We start from the raw sequence: 19,826 nt of genomic DNA, 5'->3' as shown, positions 1-19,826 counted from the left end.
CATTATAAGTTGTGATTAACATTTTCTAGAATAATTTATAGGTCTATAAATATTCATGTACTCTACCATTTGATATAAGACAACATTTATCATAATTAAGACAACTACAAAATGCACTTCTTCCAACTAGTCCTTTCAAATTCTATTATCTCCAGACTTTCTCTACCACATCAATTACTCCTTCCACTACCTCAAAATACAAACCGTAATACTAGAGCTACGTTCAGTCATTTACTCTAGGTATAGATAAAATTTTCAACGACTTTAAACAAAACTATAACTTCATTCTATATTACTTCCAAAATATTTTCTCAACCTATGGTCACTACCAATTAAACATCATCAATTCCAGTACCTATTTTTACAAGAAAAAATTATAATTTTTAGAGTGTCAAAATAAAGACATTCTTTCGATCTCAAGATTTATGCGAGATTATAGAAGAAGGATTCACTATTCTAAAAGACACCTCTAATCTGCAGCTCAGAAGAAGGAGTTGAAGGAGAATAAGCAAAAGAATTCAAGGGCTTTATTTACTCTTCAACAAGCAAATGATGACACGATTTTTTCAAGAATAATAGGTGTCAAGTGCAAAGCAAACTTGGAACATAATACAAAAGGAATTTCAAGGAAGCGACGAAGTACACAATGTTAAACTTCATTATCTAAGATGAGAGTTTGAATTAATAAGAATGAAAGACTACTATTCTAAAATAAAAGAACGTATGAGGAAAATATTTTTGACAAAAAAATTGTTGAGAAAATTTTAATTTTTATTTCCCAAAAATATGATGAAAAGATTTGGCTACATTGTCAGTAACACAACTAATGGACTCTCTTGAAGCTTATGAACAAAGATTGAAAAGGCGTAAAGAAGACTCAATCGAAAATGTCTTTTAATCAAAACTAAAATTATGGTCTGAAAATAAAGAATATGAAGGAAATACAAGTAAAGGAGAAATTTATAGAAATAAAGAAAATTTTATAAAGCTTCTCTATGAATCGTCAAGGAACATATTCTTCATGTGGCATTTGTAAAAAAACAAGTCACTTGAAAAAAAAATATTGGCATCATGGAAAACCTTATTGTCATTATTACAAGAATTTTGGCCAGTTAGAGAAGTATTATCGAAATAAAAATAATCATCAAGCAAACTTTGTGGAAGAACATAATCAGGAGCAACGCTTATTCTATACCAATCAAGAATCTCCTAGCGGGGAAGGAAGTTGGTAGTTGGATAGTGGATGCAACAATCATATGGCGAAGGATCAAAGCATCTTCAAAGATATTGATAAATCTATCAATGTCAAAGTTTAGTTGGGAAACAACACCATAGTGGAGTCTCGAGCCAAAGGAAGTGTCATGGTGAAGACAAAGAAAGGTTTGAAATTCATCTAGGATGTTTTACTAGTTCTCAATTTTAAAAAGAATCTTTTAAGTATTGGCTAAATGATAGAGAATGGATATTAATCATGCGAAGGATGTCTCCTCGGCAAACAACACTGATTACTATTCTCAACCGACAAAGCATGGAAAGCAAAAGACTTAATGGAGTTGATTCATACCAATGTTCGTGGACTGATGAGGACACCTTCACATCATAACAACAAGTATTTCATCATCTTCATTGGTGACTTTTCTAGAATGACATGGGTCTATTTCTTAAAGGCGAAGTTAGAAGTCTTTGGAATATTCAAGAAATTCAAGGTCCTTGTCGAAAACCAAAGTGGAAAACAAATAAAAGTACTTAGAAGTGAATGTGGCAAGGAGTACACATCTCACAAGTTTGACAAATTGTGAGAAGATGAAGGCATAAAGCAACAACTTATCATCGCATATACTCCACAACAAAATGGTGTGTCAGAGAGAAAGAATCGCATAGTCATGGAAATGGTAACATAAATGCTAAAAGAAAAAAGTATGCCTAACATTTTTTGGGCTAAAGTAGTCTGCATTGCAGTTTACATTCTAAATAGATGTCCAACTAAGACAGTTAAGACTAAGACTCCTATTGAAAGCTTGGAGTGGAAGAAAATCATCAACTAAACACCTACAAGTATTTGGATTTATTCTTTACATATATGTTCCTGATCGAAGGAGTCACAAGCTTGAAGACAAGACTATACAAGGAATATTCTTGAGATATAGCATACAGTCAAATGGTTATCGAGTCTACAACCTATGAACAAAAGAGTTCATCATCAGCTGAGATGTTGAAGTTGATGAAAATGCTTCTTATAATGAGGAAGAAGAAAAATGTTTTAAAAGAAATATTTTAGTACCAGTGCAACATGTCAATAAGAAACTCAAGAAGAGACAAAAAATTTAGGTATGTTTTCTCCACTCCACAACAAGATTCTTCACTTGATTCCATTCCAAGACGAGTAAGATCTTGGGTAGACATATACGAAACTTGCAATATGGCCATGGTTGAGCTTAACAGTTATGAAGAAGCTTCAAAACAAGAAGAATTGGTCAAGACAATGGAGGAAGAAGATCAAACTGAAGATATTCACAAAGGCGTTACTTAGACCAAGATTTGAACTACTACTCACTATGTTTGGAATTACCAAATTTGTATTAAGGAGGAGTATTAAAGTGTAATGCAAATTCTAAAAGAATATAAAAATTTCCTTAAAGATAAAAAATGCAACACAAATTCTAGAATATTGTAGAAAAGACTAAGATATAAAGAAAAAACATCAGGAATACATAAGTAAATACTACATTCCACATATGTTGTGACTAGGATTTTTTTAAGAGAATCTATAGATTTATAAATACCCATGTATTCCACCATTTGATGTAAGACAACATCTACCACAACTAAGACAATTACAAAATACACTTCTTCCAATTACTACTTTTACATTTTATTATCTCCATATTTTCTCTATCCTCTATTAACTATTTTTCTACAACCTTCAAAATACTAACAATAATTGTAGGGAGGTTCAATATACACACAGATCTCCACACTGGTAAGATATTGTCCACTTTGGGTCAAGGCTTCTTACCAATAGAGGTATCTTATGTGTATATAAACTTATGTCCATCTCTTGTTTTATCTTACTATGGTTCTCTACCTCTCTTACCACGGAAGTCTTTTTTCTTATTCGAGAGCACCATGGTCTATTGACCCATAGTTATTGAGCATTTCTTGCTCTCCACCTCCCATGATTTTTCTGGATATCTTTCATTGACCACCTGCCTATACCTCACGAATTTACTTTTGATACCACTCAAAAATACCTCTTACCAATAAAGGTATCTTATATATATATATATAAACTCATATTCATATCTTGTTATATCTTATGTAAGACTTTGTTTGTACCTAAAAATGATAGGTATTAAATTGACCGTGTGCTCATCCCAACGTTGCGGCTTCTACTCTTGTTATTTCAAGTTTTACCCCTTTTATAAATATTGTCCTGTCACCGGAGAAGAGATGAAGTTATCATGTTTTAGTTTCTTGTACTTCCTTTCTCTTAACATTAGTTTGGAGTATGATATTTTTATCATTCTCTTCAATATTGTTTTCGTTAATATTTCTTCCTAAAAGCTATATTAAAAATGCAATTTACGTATTAAATAGATTACTCTCTTCTTAAATTATATTCGTTTATAACTGTAATCAATGCCAGTACAACTACTAGTACTACTATTGAAGATAAAATGATAGGAGATTTATTATAAAAAAATAAATAGATAAAGTATAAGTATATTTATTTATGTATAATTTAAATATTTTTCATTCGTGTAGATGATCTCTCTTTCAGTTTATGAAATCCGGTTGAAATGAATTAACTAAATGTTTAATTAACCTAACTTAATGTTCTCATAATAATAATTGGAATTAATACTATTACAAACCATCACATGCATAGGACTCATTTTATATATCCATCTCCATCCACACATATATGTAGGTTTGTTCCAGAATTTTACATGGATATTTTGCTTGCCTTTTATCTATTGGACTGGGTACAATAATAAACACTCTGCTATGAATAAGCTGCTTTCTACAGACCTGATGCAGTATTTACTCTCATTGCTCATGCATCATCTTTCTGTGGGAATCATTCCTATAAATTTTCAGTTAATTTCCAAATACTTAAATAAACTCAATTACAAGTCCATAATAAAGGTTATGAATAGTATTTCACCTTTTTTTTTTAATCTTTTTTTCAATTTGCTCAAGCATACTGTTAATTTTTATTAACTGGAAATTATATAAGAATTCGTCAGGATCAATTATAAGACAAGCTCTTTAGGAAACATTACAGGTTTACATGTGATTTGCCTGAATAAAAATTATTCCGAAATTTCATATTTATTAGTTTGATCACTTGATAAAAATATTTATCAGTATAAAATTAATTTATCAATCTAATTCAGGAAACCAAACACTAACGTAAAAAATCATACAATTAGTTTAATATTTTAAGCTGATGCAAGTATTAAATAATATTGTTTGTGAACGCACCAAACATTCATTTCAACCATTTCAATACTTCGTGGTGAACTTCAAAAAGGATTAAATGAAGTTGGTAAAACAATGTGAAGTACAAAAACAGAACAAATGGGCATCAAAGTCCCCCAAGGAATTTGGATTCTCGTATACCCAGATGGGCTTTCCGAATCCAAAATATTAATATATTCCAAAAATCTCTTTCTAAAAATGAATGAAGTGACAGTTATAATACGCAGAAAGAAGCATCCAATTAATAGAGTCAACGACTAACAATTGATAGACAAACTAACGAAAGAACAATAGAACATACCTTCATGAGGAAAACATTGCCACTCCATTAACCAACGGAAATTATTAACCACTTTTCTGCAAGTATGCTTTTCAAAGGTATGCATTTCACAACGTCTTATGGAAGGAGTAGAATAATAAGTTTGCAACTATTAACAATATCGCAACACATGTTGATTTCATTTCTCTCTTGTAAAGTGACCTTGTGAACACGACATTGCAACAACTAAAGCTGAAAAAAAGATACAGAATAGGGCTGGCATATATCACTGCATGAAAAATATCTAATTGTTCTTATATGGAGAAAGATCACATCATTCAAAACTGCTCTGCACAATTACTACCTTCTTCAGCTTGAAGAGTCATCAAAAAGAAAATTACATCATCTACAACAGCTGGACTGCATATACCACATGACCACCAAAAGGTCCATCAGCAAACTAACTTTTGAAGTGACTAGAAGAAATTGTTGATCCAGATCAAGCACAGAACGCTGAAATGTCCATAGCCAGTCTTCTCTGCCGTGCCACACATAATATAAGCTTGTTATTATCGATATGATTGACCAAATGGATAACAACTATTTTCTCTAACCATAACATTAGTGAGAACATGAAGCTACTTAATACACCATGAGATATTATTGCACAAAATAAAAATGATTTTACAGAAACATGATTTTCATCCTTTAGCAGTTCATGATCAGCTTTTCATACACAGAAGCCTGGTGAACTATGCCACAAACTCTTCCTCTTGTTTCAGGCTGCTCTAGAGATCACCACTAGAATAAGCCCACGAAAACTGGACACTTAGATTGCAAAACTATGACACTGAATTATTTTCAATATAAATAGCATTAGTTTGTTTTCCAATAAAAATAAAAATCACAAGTTTTAACACTATAATATAATGATATTATTAGGTAAATGTTCCAATATAAATTGAGAGTAAAAACCAAAAAGAGGGGAGAGAGATGATGATGATGAAACAGAAGTACCACTAAACCATAAAACACCCATGAAGTATAAACATGAACAGCATACAGATACTAGCATTGTCTAAAAATACAGTAATAAAACATCAAGACATGGTACCATATTCATGTTTCCATGTGTGTGTAACTAAAATGAGAAAAAATTCAGATTCTTAACTAACGATTCAACCACATTTCCCAAATTGATAAGAGAAATGTCAATAACACATTCTCATGAACATTTTTTATTATTGGCTAATTCTATTGAAAATCACAAATTTGTAAGTCTCACTTCTGATTAAACGAGTCTCTCTCTTAATTAGGTTCAATAAATTTTAATCAATACTAGATTATGTGTTATTGTTTTCATAGCACTCCTCAGTTAAGAATCAGGATTTTACCTTCTCCAAATAATTTTCTAAACTTTTCCCACTTAATTTGAAAAGTCCTAGTTGTAATTTAACTTGATATGACATTTTTCTATGGCAATCGCACTAAAAAAAACTTCTAAGAGTATATTTATTGTTGTAGGCACTTTGCTTCCTTACAAAAGAATGACAAAATAAGCATTTCACGCAAATTGCTTGTCTTCAATCATTCATGTATGTTGAAATGTAATGTCTTTATTTATTAATATTTATGTAAGGGATTTTCCTTTTAGGGTTTTGTTAGGAGCTTTCCACCCTTTTACTTTTTAGAACTATTGTCTCCTATAAATACAATAGTAAGTTGTATTAGATTTTTTAAGTGAAATAGAACTTTTTAGCTTTTCTCAACTCTTCAAGTTGGTATCAAGAGCCATACCTTTGTATCTTCCTTGTCTATCGTCAGCATCGTCGTCTCTCTGTCATTTTCATCGTGCCGATGTTGTCTACATCGTCGCCGCCGCCGTCAACTATTGCTTTCTCTCGGTGAAGTCAAGGGTTAGGTGCGCCTTGAGAAGCACGACCCAACCCTGGTGGTCCCCTCCAAGAAGCCTTCGTACTCGCCGCTTCTCTCCGGCCAGTCTCAGGCACGTGTTCATCTTGCGTCGCCTTCCCAGTGTTGGAGTTACATCGCACCATTGTCAGTCGTCTCGCCAGTGCTTCCTAAGTGTGTTTTGATTCTTGTTCTCGGTTTCGTTGGTTGGGGCTCATACCTAGGGTTTCCTCCCTCAAGTTATTTGGAACGCTAAGTCTGGTTTCTTCTCACAGCTTTAGAATGGCCTCTTCTACTGGAACTAACTCCTCTTTATCTGCTAACCCTATCATTATGTCTGCAAAACTCAATTGGAAAAATTATTTATCATGGTCCTCTATTGTGGAATTATGGTTTCTTGCTTTAATCACCTTGAACAAGATGTTTCTATGGTCCTAGATGAAGAAAAATCTGAGTGGCAGAAACTAGACTTTCAGTTATTTGTTGTTTTGTGGCAATTGGTTGAGCAAGAGGTTCTAGATATCTTGAGACCCTATAAGACATGTTCCTCTTTTTGGAAAAAGGGCACAAGATATTCCTTTTGGAAAAAGGGCACAAGATATTTTGCTAATGACGTACAACGTCTTTTTGATGCAACCCAAACTGTAGCTTCTCTCAAACAAGTCAACCACAATATGGTTTCCCATATAACAAAAGCTAGGGTTGCGGTAGAAGAGTTAAATAACTTCTTTGTAGTTGATTCATTAGAAAGTATCAACAAAAAGCTTGACAAGTATTACATGGTCCTAATTCTAAGAAGTTTACTCTCAGATTTTGATCATGTACGTGATCAAGTTTTAACTAGTGATCAAATCCCGTTGTGGATGGCCTAGTTACTCGACTCCTTCGGGTACCTACACTTGCAGAGTTGAGAGAAGATGAAAAGTCTTATATTTTTCACTTAATGAGCCTAATACAACTTACTACTGTATTTATAGGAGACAGTAGTTCTGAAAAATAAAAGGGCGGGAAGCCCCAAACAAAGCCCTAACATAAATATTAATAATAATAAAGACACTATACTTCAACACTCCCCTCAAGCTGGAGCATATAGATCATATGCACTAAGTTTAGAACATATAAATTGAATTCTAGGCCCCCTTAGAGATTTGGTCAGATTGTCTACGAGTTGTTCATTAGAGTTGACAAACTCAGTAACAAGATCCTTTGACAATACTTCTCTCTAATAAAATGACAATCAATCTCTATGTATTTTGTTCTTTCATGAAACACTGGATTTGAGGCAATGTGAAGGGCAGCTTGATTGTCACAATACAACTTCATCTGCTCATTTTCACAAAATTTCAACTCTTGAAGGAGTTGTCTAATCCACACAAGTTCACATGTAGTTAGAGCCATAGATCGATACTCAGCTTCAGCACTAGATCGAGCAACAACACTTTGTTTCTTACTTTTCCAAGATACAAGGTTTCCTCCAAGTAAAACACAATATCCTGTTCTAGATATTCTGTGAATTGGACAACCAACCCAATCTGCATCACAATATCCCTCAACTCGAGTGCTTCCCTCGTCCTCATACAACAATCCTTGTCCTGGGTTTCCTTTTACATATCTGAGAATGTGAATCACTGCATTCCAATGATCAACATGTGGATTTTGCATAAATTGACTCACAACTCCCACCGGATAAGAAAGATCAGGTCTTGTTATGGTAAGATAGATAAGTTTTCCAACAAGCCTTTATATCTCTATGGGTCTGAGAAAAGTTCACCTTGGTCTTTCATTAACTTTTGATTTGAGTCCATAGGACTATCAATAGGCTTGCAATTTGTCAGGCCTGTTTCCTCCAAAATATCAAGAGCATATTTTCTTTGTGAAATGATGACACCTTCCTTTGATTGTGCCACTTCAATACCAAGGAAATATTTTAGTCGACCCAGATCTTTGGTTTGAAAGTGGTTGAACAAATGATTCTTTAATTGATCAATTCTAGTGACGTCATTTCCTCTAATGACAATATCATCAACATAGACCATAAGATAAACACTTTATTAGGAAGAGTGACTATAAAATACTGAATCAACCCGACTAAATTTACCAAACCAAGCTCGAGGTGATTGCTTCAAGCCATAGAGGGAACGATGTAATTTGCAAACTAACCCAGACTCCCCCTGAGCAACAAACCCAGGAGGTTGCTCCATGTATATCTCTTCTTCTAGATCACCATGAAGAAAGGCATTTTTAATGTCCAACTGGTAAAGGGTCATTGACGGATGGCAGCCATAGCAAGCAAAATACAAACAGTACTGGTTTTAGCCACAGGAGAAAAAGTATCACAATAATCGAGGCCATAGACTTGAGTATATCCCTTAGCTACCAAACGAGCTTTAAGACGATCAATTTCACCAGTAGGACCAACCTTAATAGCATAAACCCATCTACAACCAACAGGTTTCTTACCAGGAGGAAGAGGAACAAGGTCCCAAGTGCCATTGTGTTCAAGTGCCTGCATCAATCATGGCTTGTCGCCATCCAGGATGACCAAGTGCCTCATGAACATTATTAGGAACCTTAATGGAAGATAAGGAAGAAACAAAAGAGAAATATGGAGGAGATAAACGATGATAACTCAAAATTATAAACAGAATAAGGATTACAAGTAGAGCGAATACCTTTCCGAAGGGAAATAGGCCAATTATTATCTAAGTCAAGAGAGGGTGAAAAGGATGAAGGATCCATGGTTTGGGAATCTGATGAAGGAGGATTTGAGTCTCGAGGATCTTCAATGTTTTGAGTTTGAGATTGTGTCCGACGCTGGTATGTGAGAAGAGGTAGAGGAACAATGTCATTTGCATTTTGAGTTTAAGGTAAAGAAGCAGGAGTAACCAAGGGATCACATGATGGTAGAGGAAACATTTGTTGAACAGATGAACAGTCCTTCATGGAGGACAAGAAAAACGGTGTGTCCTCATAGAATGTGACATCAGCAGACATATAATACCTCTTGGTTGAGAGAGAATAACATTTATACCCTTTCTGAAGGCGAGAGTATCCCAAAAAGACACACTTAATAGCTTTTGTAGAGAGTTTATCAAGACCTGGAGAAACATTATGAACAAAACAAGTACACCAAAATATACGAGAGACAAGGTAAAGAGGGTCATTTGGAAAAATGACAAAGTGAGGGACTTTATTCTCAAGAGAGGAAGAAGGCATCCTATTGATCAGAAAACAGGTAATAGGATTGCATCACCCCAATGATGAACAAGAACATTAGTATTCAACATCACGGAGTGTGCAATTTCAATGAGATGTCTATTCTTTCTCTCTGCAATGCCATTTTGTTGTGGAGTGTAGGGACATGTTGACTGGTGTAAAATTGCTTGGGAAGATAAGAATGAAGAAAATGCTGCAGAAAAGTATTCTTTAGCATTATCACTTCTGAGGATTTTAATTGTCTTCCCAAATTGGTTCTTAATTTCATTAAAAAAAGACACAAATATTGCCAAAAGTTCAGATCTCTCTTTCATTAAATAAGCCCAAGTACATCGAGAAAATTCATCAATGAAGGTTACAAAATAATTAAAACCAAAAGAAGTAACACGACTTGGTCCCCCATATATAAGAGTGAATAGTTGAAAAGGAAAAATTACATTACGTCTCAGACCTTTTAGGATAGGAAGATCTAACATGTTTTCCTAACTGACAAGACTCACAATCTAAGACTTGAATGTGTTTGAGACTTGGAACCATCATCTTCAACTTGGATAAGCTTGGGTGGCCCAACCGATCATGCAAAAGTTTTGGGGATGAAGTTGCAAAACAGGAAACTAAGGAGTTAGGTTTTAAGAAATAAAGTCCTCGTGACTCATGTCCTTCTCCAATCAGACGACTCGTACCATGTTCCTATATAACAAAGGAATTAGCAGAAAAGGTTACAGAATAATTTAAGAAACGAGTTAATTGACTCAAAGATTAAATTGTAAGGACAATGAGTAATATACAAAACAGAATTCAATTTTAATGAAGGAGATAGAGAAACTTTTCCAATCCCTTGATATGCAACTTTGGATCCATTGGCAACAGTAATGAAATGAGGAGTTTTTAGAGAGGACATAGAAGAAAATAAATGGATGTTACCAGAGATATGATCTGAGGCACTTGAGTCAAGAATCCATGGACTATGACCTTCCACAGATTCAGAGATGCAGGCAGTTGACACATTTGTCATTGAGGAAGATTGACCAAGATTAAAAGACTTCTCAGACTTGTACCTCAAAAAAACTCTTGGTATTCTTCATCAAAAGTTCTAGATTCTGAATTATCAAATTTAGACACATGAACAGCTATGTCTGGAAAGTCATGCAAGGAATAACATTTAGGCTTAATATCCTATTTTGTCCCTAGTTTCGCTCAAATATGTCAAATTAGTCCATCTTTTAAAAAGTGTATCAATTACGTCCTCACTTAATAAAATTTGCATCAATGAAATCCCTTCCGTTAAATCCGTACAAACGGCATTAACTATTTTTTTCTCTCTTCTACTTTTTCTACTTTTTCTATACAAAGCAAGTTTTAGCAGATTTTTTCTCTCTTCTACTATTCTTCTCTCTCCTACCAATTATACAATATTTAAAATAGCATCACCTTTGTTAAATATTGTATGTTACTAAAAATATATTAAATAGAAAGTCAACTTATTTAATATCTTCAAATATAAAATATTAGGTATGTTATTTTATTTAATAGGACAGGTCAAACTTCAGCCTATCTATGTTTAATATCTGTCAGGCAGTATTTTGTTTCATTTTTATATTTTTTTTTCTGAAACCTATATGATTTTTTTTTTATTTTGTCATTTTTGAACTGTGTAATTTGAAGACAAAAATAATTTTTAGATTACGGTATTCAAAAATTTAGAAATCATTTGTTTATTTTAGTTTATTTATCTGAAAATTTTCTTTTAAAGAAAAAAATTATTTTCAAGTTGTGTAATCTAAAATTTAATTTTAACTTCTGAATAACATAATTAAAAGTTATTTTTATTTTTTAATTACACCATATAAAAGAGCTAAAATGAATATCTTTTATTGGATCGCGAAAATAATTTACTTTTCTTTCTTTTGTCTAACCATCGAAGAGGAACCAAAAAAATTGAATTACTCGTTCAATTTGTTGAACAATTATGAAGAAGCCTTAAACATCTGCCACTGGAACTCAGCGATTTGATGTTGACATGATAATCGTTGCGCTCATCACGATCATACTTTTTGGATTCTGCATTGCTCTAGTCAACGGCAAGCGCGGAGGAGCAGCTGTCGGATTCTTCCATCCGTATACTAACGACGGCGGCGGCAGGGAGAGGGTGCTCTGGTGCGCCGTCAGAGGCATCCAAGAGGAGATCCCTGACCTTGACTGCTGTATCTACACCGGAGATCATGATGCCACCCCTCGATCACTATGCCATCCTCTCTCCTCCAAAGGTGTTGCTATTTTAAATATTGTATAATTGGTAGAAGAGAGAGAAGAAGAACAGTAGAAGAGAGAAAAACCTGCTAAAATCTACATTGTACAGAAAAAGTAGAAGAGAAAGAAAAATAGTTAACGTTATTTGTACAGATTTAACGGAAGGGATTTCATTGATGTAAATTTTATTAAGTGAGGACATAATTGACACTTTTTAAAGGATGAACTAATTTAACATTTTCGAGCGAAACTAGGGACAAAATAGGGTATTAAGCCTAACATTTATCTTGGGTATGACCCATTCTCTTACAATATGAGCATTGAGGACGTCCACTTCGACCACCATGTCCTCCACGGTTGCTCCTACCTCCTGCTCTTCCTTGTGGTGTCACCATTGCTAATGTTTCAATAGCATCACTTAAATTCTCATCTTTTACCAATGTAGGTACCAGAAAGGAGTCGAGTAACTAAGCCATCCATCGACAGGATTTGATCACCAGCTAAAACTTGATCACGCACATGATCAAAATCAGGGTGTAAACTTTTCAAAATTAGGACCATGTAAAACTTGTCAAGCTTTTTGTTGAGATTTTCTAATAAATCAGCTACAAAGAAGTTCTTTAACTCTTCTACTGCAGCCCGAGCTTTTGCTATATGGGAAACCATATCATGGTTGACTTGTTTGAGAGAAGTTGCTCTTTGGGTTGCATCGAAAAGACGTACATCATTAGCAAAAATATCTTGGGCCCTTTTCCAAAAAGAGGAGCATGTCTTATAGGGTCTCAAGATATCTACAACCTCTTGCTCAACCAACTGCCACAAAACAGCACATAACTGAAAGTCTAATTTCTCCCATTGAGATTTTTCTTCATCTGGGACCATAGAAATATCTTGTTCAACGTGATTATGGTGTCCTTGACCAAGAAACCACAATTCCACAGCAGAGGACCATGATAAATAATTTTTCCAATTCAGTTTTGAAGATGTAATGATAGGGGTAGCAGATAAAGAGGAATTAATTCAATAGAAGAGGCCATTTTACGACTGCGAGAAGAAATGGGACTTAGGGTTTCAAAAACGTGAGGGAGGAAACCCTAGGTATGAGCCCAAGCCAACGAAACGGAGAAACAAGAACCAAAACACACTCAAGAAGCCCCGGCGAGACGATCTGGAGTGACGCGATGTAACTCCAACACCGGGAAGGCGGCGCGTGAGGAACATGCAGCCGAGACTGGCCAGAAAGAGGCGGCGCGTGGCGGCTGGTGTGTTGGCTTCGGAGGATGGGACCACCAGGGTTGGGTTGCGCTTCTCAAGGCGCACCTAACCCTTAACTTCGCCGGAGAAAGCAATGCTTGGCGGCGACGGCGACGAAAAGCGACGACGGACAACAGCGGCGACGGCGGACAGCGGAGCGAACGGCGGAAATGACAGAGACAATGCCACCGACGATAGACAAAGAAGACACAAAGGTCTGGCTATGATACCAACTTGAAGAGTTGAGAGAAGATGAAAAGTCTTATATTTTTCACTTAATGAGCCTATATGAAATATAAAAGGGCGGGAAGCCCCTAACAAAGCCCTAACATAAATATTAATAATAATAAAGACACTATACTTCAACACCTACATTGGTAAAAGACAAGAATTTAAGTGATACTATTGAAACATCAGCAATGGTTGCACCACGAGGAAGAGGAGGAGATAGGAAAAATACACTCTCCAAACGATGGCCTATTACCAAGAATACTTCGGGTACCAAGAATTTAAGTGATGCTATTGAAACATCATACACTCTCCAAACGATGGCCTATTACCAACCTAAGGAAAAATACCAGACTCTTGGCATAAAGTTTTATTTTGGCTGCTAACCGTGTCCCCATGCCTTGTGATTATAATTTAGTTGTGTCCCCATGTCCTATGACTTTTAATTTAGTTGTGTCCCCACATCCGTACTTCATAGGTCACAAATGAACCAAGGTACTTGAAGATCCTTATACTTGGTCTCTAACAACGACAGCTTTGAAAATTATACACAACAGAGTTCTTGAATTGATAATTTGAAACAGAAGATTTAACGAGTAAATGCAAATGAAATAGTTAAAAGTGCAAACTTATGAAGCATAGGGATGGACACTATCTATAAGCCCCAATATAACACAAAATAACAACTAACAATAGATTTGATAATATAATGACACAATAAATTAAAAACAAAAATTATTACTATTATTATTATAAAAGTGTGTATATCTTTATGTCTAGGTCCAAAAGAATAAATTCAACATACAAATATTAGAGATATATTTCACAGGCACTAAGACATTTAAATCATCTAAGTGTTAAATATCATAATTAATATTTTCATATACAAAGATTGCCGTGCTTGGAGATGTCAAAGTTTGTATTAGGTGACAAGTTTTAGAGTATGAGTGATCACATATGTCCAAGACAGGAAGGTCATTTCCTTGAAGTGACAGACTTAAATAACTGAATATTAACCTAGAACTCGAATTGTTTAAAAGGCAAAGTTCACACACCAATATATTTCATGAAATTGCATATTATACAAGTTGAAATCTAAAGTACATATTTTATGAAAAGCTTTAGATGTTTAGCAGAAAGGTCCTGGATATATAACAGTTGGACTTGTAAGCATCGCTTGTGCAAACTGGAAAACATTCTCAGGGACAAGACCTACCTACTACAACAAATCTAGTATGAATGAAGTGATAAACTACTTCCACAATATAACAGCTCCACTGTATTTTTCTTTGGTAGATGAATTACTTATTTATTTCAACAACATTGCTGAAAATGAAAATTCAGCTAAACGCAATTTAAAAAACAAGACTTACCTGAACAAAAAAAGAAGGGATCACCAGATTTGACACAGGAAGTTATTCTGAGGCAGCAGCAGATCTAAAAATTTTGTGTTTTAACTTCCTATTATGATTTTCCTGTTCAAAGTTGATAAAAGAAAAATCAAGCACGAGTTAACTTAAAATTCAATCATTTTGTATCAGCAGACAGGCAACAAACAAATTCCATGTCATGATTTTTCAATCCTCACAGCAACCAATCACTAGTCTTAAATCCTTTCCACTTCATGGAGGTTTTCAAGCTGTTCAGTAATATTGAAAAGTGTCTCATTGACACTACTCATGAATATAAATATTGATTGATCTTTGCATGTCAAATTGGCAAATATATATAGAACATAAAGGAAAAGTTTAGGAACTCGGTAATTGAACAGCTTACGTAAACTGTCAGGAAAAGAAATTGATAAGACTAAAATGGTGGGAAAATATAAATACTGACAAAACAAAACTACAATGATGAAAGGGGAGAAAATTGAGCATGAAGAAAAAGAAACACAATCAATACAAATATCCAAAAACACAAGTGCATTCCAGCAATCCAATAAAAGATATCTCGAAAAGAAAAGTATAATGCCTACAAAAATAATTGTAGAGAAATAAAATGAAAAGATGGAAGATACAAATCAAATCTGAAGAAAAGTAGTCAAAAACAAAATGCTTTGAAAAAAATTTTAAATAAAAGGCAAACAAACTGATGGGAGAAAATGGAATTAGCAGGAAAATTAAGAACTGAAAGGGTAGAGTGAAGTAGACAAAATGCAGAAAACAAAAAACTTCAAAATAGAAGAATAAAGCACAGAGAAATATATCAATTACAAAAATGCAGAAAACTAACCACATTTTAAAAATTGACTAAAAGCATTGAGCAAAAATGCAAACAATAAATCTAAACATTAAGGCAGAAATGTCAGTGAAAACTGAAAGAAACGATAAACAGATGAGTGGTTGGTTGAGCAGCAAAAAACTGCAAACAACAAATCAACATGTTCAAAAATAGGAAAACAGCAAGAGGTTGGTTGAGCAGGTTGAGTGGCGCAGTGGGGTGGGTGGGACGAAGCCATCATAGCTGAAGGGAAAAGAGGGAAGAAAGAAAGGTGCAGTTTTTGTAAGAAGCTTCAGGTCAGGTTGGTTGCATAGCACTGCCAGAAGTGCCACCAGAAGCCTCATTGGAAACACTGAGGGAAATAGAGAGGCAAAGTGTGAGAGGGAAGGGTCAATTTAATAAATAGGACAGTGAAAATTATTGGTCATAAGTTAAAAAGGAAAGTTACTCTTCTACCCTTAACGAAGAAAACAAACACTTAAGTGACCCTGTTTCCCAGCTTGGAATTGTGTCCCTTAGGTGAATCCTAAATCGCATCACAGACCTCCCTGCAACTGCGCATCTGTTGCAATTTTGTCAAAATAACGTGGCCCACAATTCACAATGCACAATGGCTGCAACCTTCTGGCATGGGCAAGCTGCTCTATTCCACACTGGCACAAACGTGTGCTACTGATTACTCTAATTAAAATAATTCAACAAAACAGTTGTACAAGACTCCAAAACCACAAAAAAAAAAAAAAACGGCACATCCACAACATCTCAATTCCCATCAATGCATCAGGCCATGGCAGCAAGCCACATTAGTTTCAATCGGTCATTGTCAACCACTAAATTAAAACCTCAAAAACTTGATTAAAAAACAGTAGTTTGACATCAACACATTCCCAATCATAAGCAATAATACTTATAGTCAATTAACATTCCCCACATTTAAACAACCACCACATTCTTCTACTAATTATCATCCCATATAACAAACAAGCACTCAACGTTAGCAACAGCCACTACTACATTCTAATCACGGTCATCATGAGTTTATAATAAATATAATTGTCCAACATTCACAACAACAACAACAGTAATTAGAATCTCCCAATCATTCCAAGGATAGACTCATAATTGGTAGTGTATGCTTTCTAAGATTTTTATACAATCATCCAATCACAAGCAAATTGTCACAGATGAGTTTGTATGGATTCAAGATAGAAGAGCTTTCAAGAGCTTCTCTGCTAAAAACATAAAGCTTTCTGTAACAGATGAGTTTTTGAAAGCTCCTCCTCTGTATCTCTTAGAATGTAGGATTTGGAACTAATTCAATTTTGAAAGCATTGCCCACATTTATATACTTTAATTCGGTCCCTAGGATATCCATTAACACCCAAAGCACATCATAAGTTTGTAACCCTTAGCGAGTTTGGATTTTCGTTAGGAAACTAAGTTGAGTTTAACTAAACCAGAATTGAATAAAAATGTAACTTAGTGTAGCATTTAACTCAAGAAAATTTTCCTTCTAACTCCATCAGAAAAAAGTAAATAATAAAAAAAACTATCAAACACAAATAAAATGTTGCAATTGAAATCAAACACAAGCAAGGTTTCCAATGGATTGACAATGCAAACTTAGTTACATGCATGAAAACTAAAGTCTAATAGTAATGTCACCTGCTCAAGAACCATAGCAGAACTCTCGTCCACCAAGCTAGTCAAATTCTGAATCTTAACAAGCATTTTCTTATACAACTCCTCCAAACCCTCGGTGTAGCTCCTAGCATCAGACCCGACCATTCTGCTCAACTTCCCAACCTCAAACCCCTCGACGCACCCGTCGAGCTCCCTCTGGTCATTGGCGGCCTGCTTCATCCGGGCGAGCCTCTCGTCGCCACCGTCATCCATCGGGGAGCCACAGAGCCCGCGGTCGAGTGCGGGGAGGCTCGAGGTGGGGATGAAAGCACCGTAGTGGCCGCGGAAGGCAGGGCCGATGTTGACGACGTCGAGGGAACGGGGCTCGAACCACTGGGCCCCGGTGCGGAACTGGAAGGCGCGGTACTCGTGCGTGTGCACGTGCGAGGAGGACGCGTTATCGAAGGGAGGGGAAGCTAGGAGGAGGAAGACGCAGGGAGGGAAGAGAGAAGGTTGTTCAGGGGAATTTGACTTTAGGTTTAGGTTTGAGTTATCGATTGAGGTAGAGAATTGAGAGAGAGACGAGAGGGAGGAGGTGACGGAGAAATCGCGCATGGAGGGGCGGAGGGCGGATCGGCGGCGAGCGGAGAACCACCCGAGGACGGAGGAGTGAGGGTGGAGGGCGGAGGGGATGACATCGCCGGAGGATTCATGGAAGGAGGGGAGCAGAGGAAGCCGGTGACGGTGGCGAGGAGGGTGGGGACGGTGGAGGGAGAGTCGTCGGAGGGTGTGGTGGGAAGGTGGGTGACGTGGCCGAAGAGGAGGCCGCGGATTGCGGAGGGGGAAGTGGAGAAACGCTGGATGAGGGAGGCAAGTGTGGGGCCGGAAATCGCGATCTTCTGCAACGGTGGATCGTCCATGGCGGCGGTGAGAGAGAGAGTAGTGAGAATAACGGATCTTGTTCACAATAGAGCGTTCTTGAGTCCGTTTTACTTTACCAGTAGAGAGTCTTGAAACCGAGATACGAAGACACTTTCCGGTGCTTCTTTTCTATGCTCAATATTCACAATTTTTTCAGTTAACAGTACATAAAAAATCACAATAATTTCGTAAATCTTATATTTCTTTAACTGTTTTAAATATTAAAGAAACCATTCAAAATTTAATCTCTTTGTACTGGTGTATTATAATTATTATAATTTAATCATAAGTTATTGCTTGTATAATTTTAAGAAAATGATACTTCAACAAACAATATTTAGACAGGGAACACGTGTTCAAATTTCAGTGGTGTACGTGAAAAATGATTTTTTAATATCATAATTACGTGACAATGAGAATTGAGGGCAGATTTCAAAATTCATTTTCATTTCGAAATTTTCAGATTTACAATCTGAGAAGCATTTGAGAGAGAAACTCGAGCACAAAAACTAGAGAGAGAAAGTGTCTTCTTTCCACCCAGCCACCACTGTTGTCGGAGTGACGTCGTACTTAAACAATGTTGTCTTTCCTTCATTCAGCCACCGAGTACCGCCGTAGTGCCGGCGTTCGAAGGCAAAACATAATGGTTTAATTTCAAACCATTATCTAATACTTAATATGATATACTAATAACTCCTTTTTACAAGCTATCTAATATATATATATATATATTTTTTGTAATATATTATTTTAAATATTCTACTAGAAAAGTTGATTGCACTTTATAATATATATAACATTGTAATCCTGTATACCCAAAGTCCTAAACAAAATATATATTAGTACGCTGTATAATATATAACAATAATTATAATATTTTAGATCCAAAATTTCAACCGAAAACTTATGTTAATATAATAAACAACGTAATAAATTTAATATATATATATATATATAATATAATATATATCAATCATGACTAACATTCCATACAATAATATATATGTCCTGCATCTACACTGTATAAATATATATTTTAAACAAGATTTAATCAACTAACTCAATCAATACTTCTGCAGCATTATAATCAAAATAGCAAAACTCTCAGCATCAATTTCTTTTTAACCCAAACAACAAATAATTTTAGTGTAGACTTTCAGCGAAAGAAAATAAAGACAGTAGAAATTTTCTGGCAGAATAGAATAAAACAACGACATTTTACTTTTTTTCTTTTTGGCAACAACATTATAAAAAAGCAAACCGTTCACTAAAACTTTCTTTCTCTAATTTTAGACTAAAACAGAATAAAAAGTAGGTTTATCTTTATTACCCAAGTATATGTCATTCATGCATCAGTATTTAATATTCATACACTTTAAAAAGTCACCTATTTATGTACATTTAATAAAATTTCTTCCTTCCTAAAATAAGCTCACTACAAGAAAAAAGTGAATTACAT

General features: G+C 35.2%; 1 pseudogene across 1 annotated transcript; it reads right to left on the bottom strand.

Annotated features, from left to right (window-relative positions):
• Positions 1–4,880: 4,880 nt before the first annotated feature.
• LOC148191800 (uncharacterized) lies at positions 4,881–18,400 on the bottom strand (annotated as a pseudogene). Its single transcript, XR_015782489.1, has 3 exons — positions 17,489–18,400; positions 14,977–15,078; positions 4,881–5,282 (listed from the first exon to the last, which is right to left on the bottom strand). The product of XR_015782489.1 is annotated as an uncharacterized LOC148191800 (transcript).
• Positions 18,401–19,826: the final 1,426 nt, after the last annotated feature.

This window comes from Vigna umbellata, chromosome 10 (assembly GCF_029865625.1).
Source record: "Vigna umbellata cultivar VRB3 chromosome 10, Vumbellata_1.0, whole genome shotgun sequence".
NCBI classification, from domain to species: domain Eukaryota; kingdom Viridiplantae; phylum Streptophyta; class Magnoliopsida; order Fabales; family Fabaceae; genus Vigna; species Vigna umbellata.
This window is presented reverse-complemented; position numbering and strand designations above follow the sequence as displayed.